The sequence below is a fragment of the Trachurus trachurus genome, assembly GCF_905171665.1.
Source record: "Trachurus trachurus genome assembly, chromosome: 1".
NCBI classification, from domain to species: Eukaryota; Metazoa; Chordata; class Actinopteri; order Carangiformes; family Carangidae; genus Trachurus; species Trachurus trachurus.
The window spans coordinates 38976493-38996188 of NC_139891.1; positions in this window are offsets into that span (position 1 = coordinate 38976493).

A 19696-nucleotide genomic window follows, 5' to 3' on the forward strand; every position below is an offset into this window, starting at 1 on the left:
AAAAAAAATTAGCTGACAACTGTTTAAATGGCTTCTGGGAATATTGACACCATAGCCTGAATAGAACTTTAACTGTTAACAATTATAAAAACGACAACAGCTAAAACAATAATCATAATGGTAATTTCACCCTATAGTTTATGAACATTGTGGATAATTATTTAAGAAACAGTATTTAAATAATTAAAATAAATGTTTTTGCAGTCTTTTTTGTGTTCAAATGGTAATTAAGAAAAGAATGGTCAAAATTGTTTTGTATTAGTTCTTCCACATTCATGTGAAGAAATATAGCTATATGTGTTCTGTATATAAAATCTGGTGGCAATTTGAAATATAACTATAAAATATAACTTCAAAGGGCCACGGGGGGCTACTGCCGGAGTGTGTACATTATGATGAGAGTCTTCAGAGATTTCTAATAATGAATACTATTAACATTATGATATTATATACAAGGAGCACACTTACAACAGACATTCCCTTTTCAAGTATTTATTTATACAACAACCTATGCCCTTTCAACCTCAAATGTGTGGGAGACAAAGTCACAAAAAAATGGGTGCAGGCTCATGTGACAGAGTATAGTTAAGCAGGAGGGCAGTGATAATCTTCCATGTTGTCTGCAAATACACAAACACAAAAAAAACCCACATCTGTAAGACAACAACATGAATCAAGTCAAGTTAAACTCATCAAGATACAGTACAATCTTTGGTACTGTACTCATTGGTAAATGTCTCTTACTTGTCTTCTGCTGACTTGCTGTCTTGATATTTGGTCCTCGTCTTCCAAGATCTGTTGTCATCCTCCCTAAAATATTTTAAGACGTTCTTCCATAACAGTTATCAAACACACACACACCTACATTGACCATCAGGCATGTGCACACATAGGGCCCAAGGGGTACTTGAGCCCCTGCCCCTTTTGCCTCGTATTAAAAAGTGCCCTTTTTATGTGTTTTTTCTTTTTCAATAAATACATAAATTCCTGTTGTGCATGGGGATGTAAACAATGGTGGTGTAAAAATGCCACAGAACATTTTTGGGAAGTGAGGACATTTTGGCCGGTCCTCACTTTTTCCAAGGGCTGTTTGAGGGTTAAGACGTTAGGTTATAATTAGGTTTAAATTAGGTTTAGAGTAATGGTTAAGTTTAGGCATTTGTTTTGGATGGTTAAGGTTAGGGTAAGGGGCTAGGGAATACATTATGTCAATGACATGTCCTCACAAAGAGGCAATTTACAAGGATTTACAAGGATGTGTGTGTGTGTGTGTTTTGAGCCCAACGCTGCCTCCCTGTCCGCTGCTGCTCCGCTCTGTCTGTCACCGAAGGGGGGCTGCCCCGCGCTGCTCGCTCCCTCACATGCACGTCCAGAGAGAGAGAGAGACTGACAGAGAGGTACAAGCTGCTGTCTCATAATAAATCTGCATGTGTTGCACGTATGAGATAGCCTCGTAAACCAGCCTCTCGCGGAAATGCCATTTCATTTTATTTCGACGGAGAGTCTGGCTTCATTCCCCCTGTAAGCGCTTGGGGTGGGCGGGAGCTGGGCGGGAGTAGTAGCGTTGATAGACAGCCCCATTCAGCCAATCAGCAAGTTGGTGTAGTGACGGGGCTTTGCACCAGTCGGTCCCTGATTAGCCAATGTGCTGTGTCAATCACAGCGGCGACGCTGATTGGCTTGGCCTTCTGAGGGTTTCAGGCCAAATGCTTACAGCGGGAATGAGGCCAGACTCTCCCTCTACATCTGTGAGTTATAAATCTATCAACATAACTTCCTTGTGGGGGCTGACTTATTCAACAGGCTTGAATACGAGTCATTTTTCAGAAAAGTGCCCATTTGTGTTTGTATAGCTCACTGCTTGTTAAGAGTTACGACCCCCTCCTCTGTCTAACATGACCTGAATAGTGAACAACAGCAGCAACAGGAGGAATCACTCACTCTGTCTTGATTTCACTGACTATTTGAATTTTTTTCCAGATATTGAGTTAATTGTGACTTTGCTGTTGTAAACATTGCTGCTGTTCCTACTGGAGAAACATTCACAGTAGACATATAGCCACACTGTAACAAAAGTCTGTAGTTTTCACAGCATTATTACTGTATAATGGACAAATCCTTACTGTAAAACCTGTTTACAGCATGTTGCTGTAGTTTTGCAAAGCATCATGGTCAAAATTATTAATTTTACAGCAAATAATATCTTCCTGTGGAACAGACTACAGTAAACCCAGAACTCCTTTAGCGCTTCACATTCCAGTCCATAAATTTAACTGATAAGACTGATCGGTTCATTGCAAAACATTTATTTATTGATGTCAATGCGGTGATTTCTGTACATACAGAGCCCGAGGCAGCTGCTCTTCTGTCCAATACACACGAAGCTTCACTTTTAAAAACGAACTAATGCTACTGCCACAATTGTTAGATTTCATCAATGAGATCACATTTACCGAAATAACTTAACCAGCCGGTGGCAAATCTCTAAAAACCTGCGGGTAAGTTAATTCTCCACCGGAATAACAACATAGTGCTGACCGTCCGAGCCGCTCTGGAGAGCGGCTGCCGCCTCAGTGATGTCCCGGTCGCTGCGGAGCTTCACTTCTCCGAAAAACATCGGAGCAAATTTCTAAATAGCCCTCATTTGGATAAACTGTCCGTATATTTGGGAGCTAAATGGTTACTTTCCCGCACGACATTCAAGTAAACCTCTAAAAACTTGCGGGTAAGTTAATTAGAGATCATTTTGCCCCTCTGGATCGACAACGTAAGGTGGCCGGCAGAGCAGCTCTCCAGACCGGCTGCTGCCTCTTTGATGTCCCGGTCACTGCGGAGTAGTCTCGCTTGCCAGACTCTCCTCCAAAGAAGAAGGAGCTTCACTTCTCCGAAAAACATCGGAGCAAACTTCTAAACAGTCGTCAATTAGATAAACTGGCCGTTTATTTGGGATGTTAACAGTTACTTAACCGCATGAAAAATATTTAAAAAGCGGTAGAAGGGGAAACACAGGCTTTCGCCTTTTCACCAGAATGCTTGAAGCGTCCCACAGAACAGGCAACTGCGTCGCGGCAGACGCTACGAACGAGTGACGTCAGCTCTGGCAGCAGCAGGAACACGGCTCGTGTCATACATGGTCACAACGGTCACAACGGCAAAGCAGGTAACTACACCGCACACTTCATAATTTGAATTTGAGTGGGAGAAATTGAGCAGAAGCAGCCTGTGTTCATTTGTGCCAACTGTAGACGTAAGTTAGGCTACTTTACCAATAAGATAGCTTAGTACTGTCCGTTGCCGAGTTTTTCTAGTTAGCTAAGTTAACTTAACATTAGCTTTAGTGAGTAACTTTGTATGTTTGTGTAACGTGTGGTGTTGTGTAGCTTATTCAGTTATTCAGTTAGTCTTCAACTAAAACTGCGCTTTTTTTTCTCAGAGGGGTGTAACGGTTGCCTGGGCTGGTGTGCCGACCGGCGTGCTACCGAACGGAAAAGGTAACGTTAACGTACGTGATTTTTCATATCTGTATGTGCAGTTTTGATAATGTACAAGTGTCGGCAGTGTGGTGTTACTGCAGGAACAATACCCAAGTATGTAAACCATGCAAAAATGCACAGAAACTATGCTAACCATAGGTTTCCATGTGGGTCATGTTCTTTCCATTTCAAATCTTGGTCTGCCTTACGTACACATGTACCGCAACCACACAAAATTCCCTACTGACTTGCTGATTTATTAATTTTATATTGTAGTATATTATGGTATATGTTTATATATTCCATTGATGTCAGTGACATCACCAGAATACATGGGCATTTCAGAAGACCCTGCATGGTATAGAGCAGGGCTATTCAATTACAAATTCAGTGGGGCCAGATTTTAAAACCGAGACCTTAAGCTGGGCCGGACATTTTCAGCGGTCGGTCAATAAGGAGGAGGTTATTACAAATGAGGGGCATTTTTAAAACCCAGCATTAGCTACTAAACAACTTACTAAACAAAAGAGAATAAGTCAATAAAAGTAGTAGTGATAGTAGTAGCTAGTAAAGATGTAGTTGTGCTTTGAGTTTTTTTTTTTTAGGAAATAAAAGTTTCCTGGGGCCTAACTGTCCTCTGAGTTTCCAGTGAGGTTTACAGCAGGATGTTATGTAAATAACTAAATGTAGCCTATAGTCTTAAAATTAGGCCTAAAAATGAACACAGATTTCTTCTCTAACATATTTTGATTGGTGAAAAACAAGGAGCAAATTATTTAGGGGCAAATTACTCTGGGAAAGTATTTGATTACGGATTATTCCTTTGAAAAGTAGCTATCCCAGTCAAGTTACTGTTCTGATTCCATTGCAAGCAGGCTACGTAGTTGCGTTGAAATTAAATTATTGGTTACTTCATTCCCTCAAAAGAAAAAAAAAGGACAGCGGAGCGTGGCGTGCTGTCACTGCGTGGACGGTGACTGTAGCCTCTACCTACACAGTGGAGTGGGTGGAGTCTGTGGTGTGATCCAGATTAGTGCTGGGATGTAACGACTGGGGTTTGGTATTTGTATTTCTAGATTCCTCGTCAGGATAAATCCAGAACACAGCAAATGTACAGCAAAGATGCAGGTGAGCCGAAGGACAGGAAAGACGGTCCAGAGGAAGAATGAGTCCCTCAACCCACACGTTGCTTCCTTCATAAGGGAGTTCATCGATTATGATTGGAAGAACTGATACCAGGTGAGACAATTCACTTATTTTATGTTAATGTAATGGCATCGCTATTTCTCATTTTTAAAAATATTTTCATGAAATGCACACATTGTACAAACATGTTGTTTATCGGTGACATCCCCTGGTGACAAAATACCATCATTCTTGTCTATAATGAATTTTTATTTTTTCAACCCACTGCCAGGAAGAAGACTTCCACCCTAGCAAGTGAGAGACCAGCCCACTACCCTGATGTGTACAGTACCTGGAGCTCAGAATCAGGCCCCTAGGTTTGATGGCTTTTCTAATGGAAAATTAAATTAATTGAAGGTGCTCTCAGACCGCTGCTTGGCTCGGGCTACAGCGTAACCTGAGACATTAGCGTCACACTAAAAAATGTGGCCGGCTGTACTGTCGAAGTTTTACCAAGGTCTATATTTTGGTTGCCTGGAGGGGTCCAACTGCCTTAAAAAAAATCATTATCATTTGTAAAATTAAGCAAAAGAGATGCTGGCTCAGAGCTACCGGAACAGGGATGTTTTTCTTTCTTATTTTGCTCTTATTTACTTGAGATTACAAACAAATATTATTTTACCTGTGTTAAAGGGACAACGAGGAGTTTCTATTCGGTTATAAAAAAGTCTCACGTTAATGTGGATGAATCTCCGCTACCCACACTTGTTAATGGGCCCATTTTCGATAAATATATTGTTCTGTCTCTATCGTTATTTTGTTATTATTAGTGGTGGCGGAGATGCTGGTCGAGCCGACCAGCGTTTTTTACTTTCGGTTTCGCAACGAGTCATGAGAATAACGCAGCTGAATCGCCGTTTATGGTCGGAACTACGACGGTATGTGAACCTCTTTGAACCTCTGACTTTAATTATTGATGAATGAAAACATGAGTCCGTCTTGCGCCGGTCAAAAGAATTTCACGGTGCGCGCGGAGGCTCATAAATGTAGTGTGAAAACGCTTCGCTTTTCCAAAACTCCTCGTTGTCCCTTTAATATCCACCTGAAGAGTTGTGCAAGAAGTATGCACAATGCTCCAAATGTTCAGTATACTTTGCTCTTTGGTTCAGGCTGTTTTATGAAATTGTTCTTAACTGCTTACAAATGAAAAAAATCTTATTGAATATGTATAATGAGGGTGTGTTCGGATCAGATTCAACCCATAAAACATATTGTGTTCACATGTTTCATTCATTATATTGTTTCCCTTTTCATGCTGGGAACTGTGCAGGCCTAAATGATAAGTTCAGAATGAATTAAGTCCCAACCAATGTTTCATGAATTTAAAATGTGTTGTTGACAAATAAACATGTTTTTTAAAAGTTCATATTTTTGCATCTTGAATTTACAGTAGGCAATTTTTTAAATTATTGATTCACAGTATTCAAAATTAATGCAGTAATCATTATTATGGTAATCTTATATTAGCAGTAATAAATACAGTAACGGGATACAGCACAGCATTGTTACTGTAAGGAGAATTACAGTACTGTTACAACTACTGTGAATAATAATACAGTACTTACTAATATTACTGTATGATTATTTACAGTAAGCATACTGTAGAATATGCTACAGCAACTTACTTGCCATTTGCTGCCAGTAAGTTGCTGTAGATTCTACAGTTAAAAATTAACAGTGCATGTGTAGCCTGTACTTCTATTTTGTACTTGCACTCACATGATTTCTTTTTTCTTTTTTTCTGCAAGCCATGTTAATGTGCACCTAATACAATATTAGCCTTAGCCTGCCAGTTCAGAAGTCATGACTCTGTTTCGGGAAGTTGGGAAATTGGTCCAACATGTTGGCTGCAGTCATGAAGGCGTGCAGGCTTTCTCTACCAACTAAATAGTGACTGTAGTAACTGTTCCTTGATATTTGTGATGGAGGTTGGCACCAGCAGCTTGGTCTGACATCATGCACTTATAAATAAATGAATAAATAAATAAATGCAATTGTTCTAGTGCAAGTTGGTCAACATTAACTCCATGTTTCATATCAAAGGTAATCTTGTGTTTCCCTTTACCTGGTCCTTGGCCCTCCTCCACTGCCGTCCCTATTCAGTCTGCATCTTCTAGCTGTGTCAAAGGTGCTGCAGCTGCAGCTTCCTGTCTTGAGCTCCCTGTGTTACATTTGAATGAACTGGCACTGTCCTTCTCATCATCTCAATGTCTCAGATATTGCTGACTAAATAAATAAATACATGCATAAATGTTTGAATAGATGAATAAATAGTTGAATAAATAGATACATCAATACGATACCTTGAGTGATGAATTGTGTATTTTATTCTTTGTATAATTTCTTGCATAAAGCTATGTATATATTTATTTAGTATTCAATGTCCTGCTTTTTCTTCTTTTAAGGCTGCTGTCACAAACTAATTTCCCCTCAGGGATAAATAAAGTATAATCAAATATATAAATAGATAAATACATACATAAATACATACAGACTTGAACTTGATTTGAATTATCATAATCATATGACTTAACAATTTCCAGCCAACACATACCACCGTAACACCACGATTAGTGTGTAGAGTAACTTAAATATGGATGAAACACAATTGAAATGAAGACAGCATGCACCCAGGGTGGATGGGTACATGCTGTAGCCATGAAACAAAATGCACGCAGATATATAGCGATTGTGATTAGATTTTTTTTTTTTTAAATGTCCTCAGAACAATGAAACAATTGGTAAATCATACAGATCAATGATTGTGATAAGTTAAATAAATAAATAAGTTAAACACATGCACTCAGAGATAGATTTTTCAGACAGACTGAATGATGACAGCATTGTTGTGTTAAAATAACATACTGTATATGTAGCATGGAGATGTTGTTACCCTAGATTATGACGTTTTTATTTTGATAGGAATCAATACGTGCTCCAAGAACTTTTATTTTGAAAGGCGGTAAAGTCCACTTCAGAACGGGTGGGTAACGTCCGCATCATTATATTTATTTTATTGGAGCTATTCTGTTGTTAAAAATGTAAAAGTAAATTATTTTCTTTATTTTGAATCACATTGAACTCACGGGTTGTAGTTTTGGGTGGCTGGTATGTGTTAAAAGAGAAATTAGTTTAATGGATTCTCCCATTGCACTGAGATGACCTGTTGCCGGAATAGCAACGGTCCCTCGTTCTCTGGATTCAATGGGAGAAGGTACGTAGTTCTATGCTCGGTTAATGTTGTTATAATAATCAGAGCAATATGATTTTTGTGTTGCTGTTTCTTAAAAAAAAATGTATTAAAAAGTGTTGTGTGTTGTAAAATGTAATTTTTATGCATTTGGGGATGTTTATGGTGGGGAAAATGATAGCGTGGTTGTGTAACGGAGTTAAAAGATAATTTGATTCCACTTGCCATAAAAAACTCACCACACAACACAAAAACTTGTTTTTCCTATGGTAATTAAATGCATCACCCCTGCGGATTAGGGTCGTGCACCCCGGGGGGTAGCCGTAGTCGGACGATGCTGTTTCCCTGGTAGGTGCACAAGCTACGAGCTCCGCTATTGTTTCATATTAATTACTTTCATTTCAATGCTAAGGGGTGGTTTAAGTTGTATTTCTTAAGCATATAGCTCCCGAACAGTTGAGCACGTCCTTTTCCATATAAAGTTGACGGTGTTTTTCTTTTATTTCTGTTTACAACATGGCTAGGGTTACATGTGGTAGCTAACCTGCACTTTCCTTTCGTTTTACATTTTTCAGCCGTGTATGTGTGTGTGTGTGAGAAAAGAAGAGCTGGACTGACTGTAAATGTGGATTTCTCTGCCAGGTCAGTCCATGTGTGCACAATAAACGGCGAGGTTGCCAACGGTGAAAGTCTGACTCGTATGTTAAAACTACACAACGCAAGGATGAGTACCAAAGCCGCTACAGTGGTGCCGTGACCCGGATGCCCTGGGTGGAGTGAGTTCAGCGGGGGTGAGTGTAACGGATGTGCACTCACTCCACCCATAAAAGACGTGCTAACCAACCCGCCAAGGGGTTGTCAACCTCTTGGCGAAGAGGTTAGCATCGTCGCCTCCGGTGCGGGAGGTCGTGGGATCGAACCCCACCTAGGGCAGGCCGTGAGAAACACAACGCAGAGGGCCAGATATGACATCGGCTACAGTTGCATCAAGTGCTTAGTGCTCTGTGTTGCATTGCGAGTGATGGCTACTGTGTTCACATACTGAAAATAGTATATCTGGTGGTCAAACAGGCGCAGTAATCCTTGTGAAGAAACCATTTCAGAAAACCACTGTGCTTTGCTGTTTTCATGCAGGTATGTGAGGTTGCACTGTGTTTTGTTTTGTCCCCCAATGCGAGTTGTGTTGTTATTTTCTTAAATGTAAAATATTGATGGGAATGTGATGGATATTGTTTTATTCAGATTTATATATATTTTTATTTTATTTTTCTAAATTGAATGCATGTTATTTATGTGTTCTCCCCCTCGTTCTCTGGATTCAATGGGAGAAGGCGCAGTAATCCTTGTGAAGAAACCATTTCAGAAAACCACTGTGCTTTGCTGTTTTCATGCAGGAGAAATAAATGTGCCTGAATCCATGTGGTCGTCCTGTCCTACCTTGAGCCAGACACAACGCAGATTAAACCCCGCTACATATATGCACCCAGAGAGTGTAGTGTAAAATGTTGTGTATGAAGGCTTATATAGTGAAGGAGAATATAGGCAAGGCAAGGCAAGGCAATTTTATTTGTATAGCCCGTTTTTACAAACAGTTTGTCTCAAAGGGCTTTACATGGCATCGTAACAACATCCTCTGTCCTTAGACCCTCACATCCACTGAGGAAAAACTCCATGGAAAACCCTTTTAACAGGGAAAAATCTGAGAAACCTCAGGGTGAGCAACAGAGGAGGGATCCCTCACCCAGGACGGACAGACGTGCAATAGATGTTGTTACAGACAAGACAGATTACAGTTTATGACACTGAGGGCCGGATTTACTAAGGTCCCAGATAACGGGCGCTAAATTGTTTGCACCCGCTAAAATATTGTGTGTTTGGTTAGTGCACGCAAAACAGCTGATCTACTAAGAGTAACCCGCTAAATGAAAACACGTGCAAACCACAATATGTAAATGAGGGTTTTGCGCGTGGTAATCGTTTCCGCCATGGAGAGTGTGGACAGAGAGCTGGATGGACGAAGGGACAGAATGACATTTGATCCGATGCATACAATGACAGCATGTGTGTTCATCTCTCTCGCGCTCTGTTTAGATAAATAAACACAAATTGCTACAGGGCCCAACTCGTCATATAGTGACGAACAGCCAGCAGCTGCAGCAACAATCACAGACTTATAATATGATCCAGTGGATTAATAGAGAGCTCAGGTGGGACACATGGATCTAAACGCTCTGACCACTGACAAGAGGGATCAAAGACGGGTGAAGGCAGCGGTGACATGTCTCAGTCTGGGACCGGGACTGAGAGACGGAGCTGCTGCTGTGAGTGAGCACTAACAGTTACGTACCAGCCACATGAAAAAAAAGAAAGTGGAGAAAAAATAATCTTCACATATTAGCGTGGAGCGGGACTCGATCCCGCTTCAGCAAAAGCAGTTACACCTTCAATCACCTGTCTACCTCTGTGAACCACTCAAACTCACAGGTAACTGTGGTTCCCCTGCATATTTGTCAATTACGTCACTACAGGTAACGTTTTGACTCGAGCTGACCTGAAACAACTGGTTACCATCGGTTTGCCTTTGAAATACACGGACATATGCCTCGGTGTTTATTGTTCTTTTTCCTCCAGTCTATGAACATATTCAGCGCTACACTACACTCTGCACAACACTACACACTATGACAAAGCCTGTCGTGTTGAGAAAGTGATGAACTAACTCGGAAATACTGTCAAAATACGCTAAACAATATGTAAACAAAAGCGAAACACTTGAGCCACTGCATTTGTAGCTACATGGGTGAAAAGTACGACTTGCATTTAATCACATTACTGTATTGCGAATGTTTTGTGTACTTACATTTCTTTACACTTCTCTACAGATCTTATAAAACGCAAAACGTATTTATTGGCGTGCATTAAAAGAAATGTTCTCTTCAAGTCGCCATGGTTCGAGGAAGAGGTGAAGTTACCTCTACCTGTTTCTGCCTGGTGAGTATGATGCGTTCAAGGGAACAGGGCAGCGTCGGACGTGAGTCGATTGTTTGAAATTTATTTATAGAATGGTCTGATGCTTTAGATTTCGTGTGTCGACATATTTTATCATTGCCCTTTGTAAAGGTATACATTTTAATTAAAACTAGTTTGACATTCACAGAAAAAACTGACAAACTAAACAGTTTTGGGTCCATGGCGATCTAAATGGCAAGAAAATTATCAATCTCTATTTGAACATTAGTCCAGAATGCTTTTCTGTCATAGATATGTCAGTTTTTCCTGTGAATGTCAAACTAGTTTTAATTAAAATGTATACCTTTACAAAGGGCAATGATAAAATATGTCGGCACACGAAATCTAAATTTCAAACAATCGACTCACGTCCGACACCTCCCTGTTCCCTTGAACGCATCATACTCACCAGGCAGAAACAGGTAGAGGTAACTTCACCTCTTCCTCGAACCACGGCGACTTGAAGTGAACATTTCTTTTAATGCACGCCAATAAATACGTTTTGCGTTTTATAAGATCTGTAGAGAAGTGTAAAGAAATGTAAGTACACAAAACATTCGCAATACAGTAATGTGATTAAATGCAAGTCGTACGTTTTTCACCCATGTAGCTACAAATGCAGTGGCTCAAGTGTTTCGCTTTTGTTTACATATTGTTTAGCGTATTTTGACAGTATTTCCGAGTTAGTTCATCACTTTCTCAACACGACAGGCTTTGTCATAGTGTGTAGTGTTGTGCAGAGTGTAGTGTAGCGCTGAATATGTTCATAGACTGGAGGAAAAAGAACAATAAACACAGAGGCATATGTCCGTGTATTTCAAAGGCAAACCGATGGTAACCAGTTGTTTCAGGTCAGCTCGAGTCAAAACGTTACCTGTAGTGACGTAATTGACAAATATGCAGGGGAACCGCAGTCACCTGTGAGCTTGAGTGGTTCACAGAGGTAGAAAAGCAGGAAGCAGAAGTTGCTGCGACAGGATTCCAATCCGTACGCCAGCTCCGCAGATGGAAAGGCAGCCTGAGGTCCAGGTCTCAGCGGGTCCGGGGCGTGCTGCAGGGCAACCCTCGTCTACAACCCTATCCAGTGGGACTCACAGGATGCTGGATGACACGGACGCCGGCGGAATCTTGACACAGTCTGGATCCGAGGTGATTGTCCGGGGGGTCAGCAGGGAGAACACCACACCAGGGATCCGTATGGGTGAGGAATCCAGAGGAGGTAAGACGCCGGCGTCTCCAGCTGAACTCAGTGAGACGTGTTTAATAAAAAGGCATCCTTAAGAGCGGAAAAAGTTTTTAAAAAGCCAACCCGCAGGCGATCACAAGCAGATTAGGTGGCCAGATAGACGTTACAGTTTAGGATCATTTAAAAATGAGTTTAAAATAGGTTTAAAACACCACAGGGTTAGAGGGAGAAAACAAACAGCGACGTGTGTGCGGCCATCTTGGATTCTTTAGTGTGTAAAATGTATTTGCTGCACAGTGATGCATTTTTTGTGTTTTTGTTTCTTGTGAGCTGTGATATTTCTGCATGGCAACAGTAAAATATATGTATTTTTAAATTGCACGTCTCTATTTATCTCCCCCTAAATCTAAGGAAAATATGTTGTATGTAGTTGTAGTGACCAAAATCTTCCACCAGATGTCAATAAAGAGTTATGTTTTATATCCAACATCATTTCCACTGTCTCTGTTCTTCCTCTATCTTCAACAAACATGTTTTTAGTTTTATTCTGAGTTATTTTACGGTATATTCGTCTTTCCTGTTCTGGACAGCAGAGACATACAGGAGGGTTAGGGAGAGAGGGGGTCAGGAACACAGCTAGGGTCTGTGGGTTGGATTAAGGCCCTGTTTACACGACAATGCTTGCAGATGAATACGGCAAAATATTTCATCAGATCTGCCTTTTGTATAGACGGCGACAGCGTTTTGGGGGCTTGAAAACGCAAAAAAGTGAAACCACCCTCCAGGGTGGGAATCTTAAAAACGCTTTGCCCCCATGTAAAGGGTGTAAATGCAAAAGTCCGCTCCGATTGCAATGACCTGTGGAGGGCACGGAGGGCAGCATTACCATGGCCGGCGTACAGCCTGCCGGAAATGAAGAAGAAGAGGGAAAAATTTGTGGTTGTACACAGGCATGCAAACTTGGTGGTGTTGTGTGGCACACTGCCACCTAGGCGCCTGGCGTGCATACAATATTGAATTACACAGATTTTTGCGTCACCGTATGCATGCAGATTTCCTCCCAAAAAGCGCTTGTCTAAACGCGAAATAAAAAGTGAGGACGCAATGGAAGCGCAAACGTAGCCTGAAACCCATGACTGCTGCAGTTGGGACAAAGGAGGGGGGGGGGCACGAAGCGCCGAGCAGCGATCGTTTTGGCTTCTGGTGTATTTTGTTCAAGTCGGGTAGGCTTGCCTTGTACCTGCCACCTCCCAGTAGGACTGCCTTGTCCCTGCCCTCATATGCCACTGCTGCCCCCTTTCTGCCCAGTAGGACTGCATCGTCCCTGCCCTATGTGCCACTGTCGCCCCCCAGTAGGACTGCTTTGTCCCTGCCCTGTGTGCCACTGCCGCCCCCTTGGACTGCCTTGTCTCTGCACCTGAGTAGGACTGTTACCCCCTGCCTTCCTGGAGTAAAGTCGATGCAGATGTCACTGAGCTCGTTCCGGAGTTCTCCTTGGCCTCTCACACTTGTAGTGACAACATGAATATTCATAATGAAAAGAGGAAGGAAGTCTCTCTTGCCTTCACACATTATTTCTATCTTTTGCTCACTGCACTCTGCACAGACGATCATCACCCTCCTCTCTTGTTGGACGAAAACTGGTTTTTGATCAAATTGATGTTTCTTTCATACACTGTTCAGCAGCTGATGTGTTTTATTGCATCTGAAGTCACACAGAAAGATGAGAGGAGCAGTGATGAGTTCAACAGCAGCATCAAGTGGATTTGTCATCGTCCTTCTTCTCACTGTACCAGGTACTGTACATCTACATTTACTTTGTAGGACATTTAGTTTACACACTCAGACCAAGATAAAACAGACCTGAGTCAATAAATAACTCAATATTCTCCTCTTATCCGTAATGAATATGATCTCAAGTGATGCAAATTATTCAAACACATGAGTCTTTTTATCTGTGTTATTGCACAGTGAGGATAGTGCTGTTGTATGATTGATGCTATATGTGGTTGCTCTGAAGGATTCAGTAACTGTAGAGTTTATCTACAAATGTCTGTGCATTCTGTTTAAGAGAACAAGAGAGCAGCTACCCAGGCTCAAAATAAGGAACCAAGCGTTATCTGTTAATTTCTCATTCAGTGTGATGTTACCACTCCCTGTGTAGTTCACAGTGACCTCCCCTTCCTGAGCTACTATCACAACAGCAGCCATATTTACAGTAAACACCAACCTGACCACAGAGTGAAGACAGGAAACAAACCAATTAAAGCAGTACTAAAGAACTTTTAGTTTTGGTTGAGTTTGGCGGCGCCTGTGGACCAAAGCGGTAGTGTTTTGCCTGAAGGAAGACTCCATTTCCCATGAACACTAGCGTGAAGCCCTATAAATATCCTGCATTAAAATTAACAGATGACATCAAAACTAAGTTTCTGTTTCCAGTGGATCATTTCAAAGTGAAAACACAAACATAATCCATTGCTAAAGTGCCGTTTTGCCTGTTCCCTCCTTGTTGTGACTCGCAAAAGTGAAAGTGAAAGTAAAGTGAGAGCCGGGTTCCTACCATGCTCCTCAAAGCTGCTTAGTGCCAGAGAAAGAGATACAGACCCCCTCAGGCCATGACAGAGGTGTCATTCAACTTGTTGTAAGTCGATGTATCATCACAAAAGTTATGAAAATATTTTATGAAGGTCGAAAAGTTACTTGCTGGTTTAAAGCAGAAGTAAGTGATCCGGTCGTTTTGGCTAATGCTGCGTTCCAGGCAGGCTTTTGAAACCGTAAATTACAGCTTCAAGTCACGACTTACAACTTTGTAGCGTTCCAGGCAACCCACTCGTGTTTTTCCGACCTGTTGCCTGTGAAAGTCACTATAACGGCCACTCGTAACTTCTGACCCGTGACTTCACAGGTCGGAAAAACACGAGTTATGAGTTGCCTTGAACGCACCATAACAGTCCTCGTCCCTACGTCACCACATTCAGGCGCATCCCTTGGCTGCACACACAGCCCTTCATGCCGTTCTCTCTCCTCATTGGATAAAAACTGTAGGATACGAGAAAAGTTTTCTCCTGGGCTCAGAGCAGAGCAGAGTGACTGACAGACCCGTGTTTCAGACCAAACACTCTATAGAAGTGATTGCTGTCGGAAGATATAACTATTTAAGACTTATATTAACACAAAAATATCGCTTACTTCTGCTTTAAGTTTAACATGCTCCCCCTCACACTGTTCATCTAGACTCACAGGTCCAGTGGTTTTCTGTTTGGACTTCTTCATGCCTGTTGACTGTGACTTAAAACAGAGTCTTAAAAAGTTATATCTTCTGACAGCAATCACTTATAGAGTGTTTGGTCCGAAACACGGGTCTGTCAGTCACTCTGCTCTGCTGTAAGCCGAGGAGAAAACTTTCCTTGTATCCTACAACCTTTATCCAATGAGGAGAGAGAACGGCATAAAGGGGCAGTCCTCTCTGTGTGTGCAGCCAAGGGATGCGCCTGAATGTGGTGACGTAGGGACGAGGGCGGGGACTGCTAACTCCATCGGCTGACAGGAAGTCAGCCAAAACGACCGGATCGCTTGCTTCTGCTTTAATACAGCAACAACATCAACCAGTCTGAAACTTATTAACATCATGGGCCCTAGTTTCATGGCACTGCGCAGGGTGGCACAAGGTGGCACAGTGCAAGTTTCGACCCGTGCAGCACAGTGCACAGTCAGTTTGGCAGTTTGGTAAACCGCGGTGCACCGAGAGTGCCGAAAGCCTGCCAGCTCCAACCTGGTCTACTCTCGGCGTAAGGCGAAGCACAGCCAGCGCAGTGGTAGTTTGGCTGACCTGTGCGCATTAGGCATGTTTCCACAGTTCCAGGCACATTTAAATGCAATAAATAATCACATCAAACACTGTTTAATGCAACTAATGGAATCAACACATTTATATCTATATAGATTGTCCCGTCACATCTGACGTCAGATCAAAGGCGGTTGGAACGCCTAACGGAAACTCAACCTGACTGAATTAACACAGCTGAAACTGTGATGCAAACTAACAAAAATCTAAAAAGACTAAATAACTATAATTTCTCTCAGCCAGCCACACACAGCCTCAGCTTCAGATAGTGAGTATATAGCATCTCTCATCTCAGTAAATAACAATAAAAGAGAGACGGCCTCACAGCTGCCAAAAAACTCCTAGTGCAAAGATGGCTACCACCTCATGATCTTAGTACTAGGAAATGGTTGATTTATGTTCATGATATAGTGTTACTTGAGTTGTCTGTACGGATAAATAATGCTAAAGCCTCCACTTTGGAGACGTGGTCAGGTGCAGCTGCACAGATAAAGGATAAACTTCTTGGGTTGTGAACAAAGGGACACCACTCACTACAATGTACTATTGGCACTTGATAATGTTTGACTGGTCCAGGGGAGACTGGGAGGGGAGGGAGGGACGCTGCCAGGGGGGTGGGAGGTGGGTGGGGGGTATTATGTTTTAAAAAATTGTACGGATGTTGCTGTATTCGCTGTGCTTCAATAAAAAGTTCTTCACAAAAAAAAAACAATAAAAGAGAGGGAGAGAGAGAGAGACGCTCGGTGATGCGTCCTTTACGCTGAGATGCTTCTGATTTCATCCCTGTTACGCATGGTGGTTGTTTATGTTATCAGTGTGCATGTCTCAACTTTGTTACACACGGTTTAAATATGGGTTACTAGATGAGAGTGTCTTTAATATTGGAAAAGGTGTATGTGTGTGTGTTTGTTTTTTGTTTTTTTGTACACTAGGCAACCCTTCTCACTGTATCAGGGCAAACCTGATATTGAACGATATTAGTAACCTCCTTATTCAGTCACTCTGAGCAAAACATCCACTTCTTCCTGGGAGAGGTTTGGCCATCTGGCGTCGCTGTCTCCTTTGTCCATGTCGAAGCTCATTTGATTGGCAAAGATCTGAATCATCTGTGTTAATCCCACTTCACGCCTTCTCTCCTCCCTCTTTCCCACTTACACTGGTAGGCGGGTCAGGAGGAGTACCTGCACCGGGGTACGCCGGGCTGTGTTGAGTCTGACTGTGGTTTCTGCTGTGCTCTGTGTTACAGTGATACAGGGTCAGAATGACTGGGGAGTGACTTACATCGACACTCCCATCTGTGCCTCTAAAGGATCAACAGTGGTAATGAACTGCACATACAGTTACCCATCCTGGTACAAGGACGTTAATATTACAGTTAAGGATAGATTCTGGTTCACCAAGTGGAAAAATGATGATGCTTTGGATCTGACAACAGACTCAGACTACACAGGTCGTGTGGAGAATCACTGTGATGAGAGGAAACGCTGCACTCTGACAATCAGAGACCTGAGAGAGAGCGACTCAGCTTTTTACATGTTCAGATTCACAACAAACCATGAAAGTGGGAAATACATAGGTCAACCTGGAGTGGCTTTGTCTGTCAGAGGTAACGTTTTCACTGGAATATTTATCAGTTTGGTTCAAGTCATTGACGACTGAGAATCTTTATTTGTCTCTGTGTTTGTACTTTTCTAGTTTAGTTCATGTCTGTTCTTTCTTCACAGATCCAGACCTCCAGGTGCTGGTGGAAAGATCATCAGACCAGGTAGAGCTGAAGTGTCACAGCAGTTTTAAAGCAGCTGATGGTCGTTCATTTGTCTGGTACAAGAACAAACTGAAGATGGAGGAGGAAACATTTTCCATTAGAGTCTCTGTTAATGATACCAACAGATATTCCTGTGCTCTTAAAGGATGTGAGGATCACCGCTCTCCTCCAGTGTGTGAGTTTACTCCACAGTGTCACTAACACAATGTCAAACTAAAACCTCCCATTACACAGTTTATGTCTCATAAACTACATCAAATACATCATATTCACTTCTACTGTGAAGAGACAGTTAAAGTTGACTTCTCCTCATGTTTCCTCCTCCAGATGCTCCAAAGCTTCCCTCTGTGTCAGCGAGTCCCTCTGCTGAGATAGTGGAGGGCAGTTCAGTGACTCTGAACTGTAGCAGTGATGCTAACCCAGCAGCTAATTACACCTGGTACAAGAAGAAGGGCAAGATACGTCTCAATGACCAACCACAGTTTGTCTTCAGCTCCATCCAGCCCTCTGACTCTGGAGAGTATTACTGTAGAGCTGAGAATGAGATGGGGGTGACAGCATCAGAATTCATCTCTATTGATGTGAAATGTGAGTGACACAGTTCATTCTAAAATCTATATGAAGCTGAATAATTGATAATCACCATTGCGCATTCCACTTCCCACCCCACTCTAATTGTTTATCATGCTGCCAAACATAAAACTATTTATTGTTACTCATTTAATTACAAGATGTAGCTCTACAGTTAAAGTGTGTTGTTGATTGTGTTTGTTGTTCCAGATGGTCCAAAGCTTCCCTCTGTGTCAGTGAGTCCCTCTGCTGAGATAGTGGAGGGCAGTTCAGTCAATCTGACCTGTAGCAGTGATGCTAACCCAGCAGCTAATTACACCTGGTACAAGGAGAACCAAACTCTTCTTCAAGGAGCAGAAGGAGTTTATCATTTCTCCTCCATCAGCTCTGAGGACAGAGGGACCTACCACTGCAGGTCTGAGAATCAATATGGAAAGATCAACTCTACATTTCTGTTTGTAGACGTCCTGTGTAAGTACAAACCACGTCATGAAATTCATCAAAGTCATGAATGACATATTAATGTAATGATGATGTAATGTTTCATCTTTATGTTCCCTCCTCCAGATGGTCCAAAGCTTCCCTCCGTGTCAGTGAGTCCCTCTCTGATAGTGAACGGCAGTTCAGTGACTCTGACCTGTAGCAGTGATGCTAACCCAGCAGCTAATTACACCTGGTACAAGGAGGATGAAGACTCACCAAAAGCTTCAGAACAGATCTTCACCATCACTGACTTCAGACCTGAAGACAGTGGGAATTATTCCTGTGAAGCCCAGAACACAATAGGACGTCAGAAGTCCACCTTAAATCTGACTGTTGTTGTTCCAGGTGATTTCTTCACATTCATCATCACACACCTGTTTACTGCACCACAGTTCATCAACCTCACTGCTAATATCACCTGTCTGTTGTTCTCACTTTTCAGCTGAATCAGTAATGATGATGATCATCATCATCAGCATCATTGTGACTGTCAAGGTCTGTCTGATTCCACTGATTGTCTTCTGCCTGATGAGGTAAAACACAGAGTTGCAAACTACTCACCTTTCTGCGAAATTTGCCATTTTAATTTGAAAATGGGTCACATGGGATTTGTGTAGATCTGTTGAGAAAAAAAATGGTGGTGGTGGTGGTGGTTTTCTTTGAGTATTCAATAACCACCACCGTCGGCGTTGATGCATGCTGGCATCAAAAGACACTCTCTGTCTGTTGTATAAATGCAATCAAATGGACTCATATGGGTGTATCACTCTTTCACTCTTGCCACTGCCCTGGTTAAAACATGTGTGCCTCGGGGCCGTTCAGATATAGCCTCTTTTGGCCACACAAACCCATTACTTTCAATGTAGACACGCTCAAAACCAAAATTGATGCTGCACAGCTCCACAGACCTGCTTCTCCCACCAGAGTTTCCCAGTGAGCTCTGCCCCATTTGAAAAGCGAAGGAAGCCCTTATTTAGAGAGATGTCGCCTC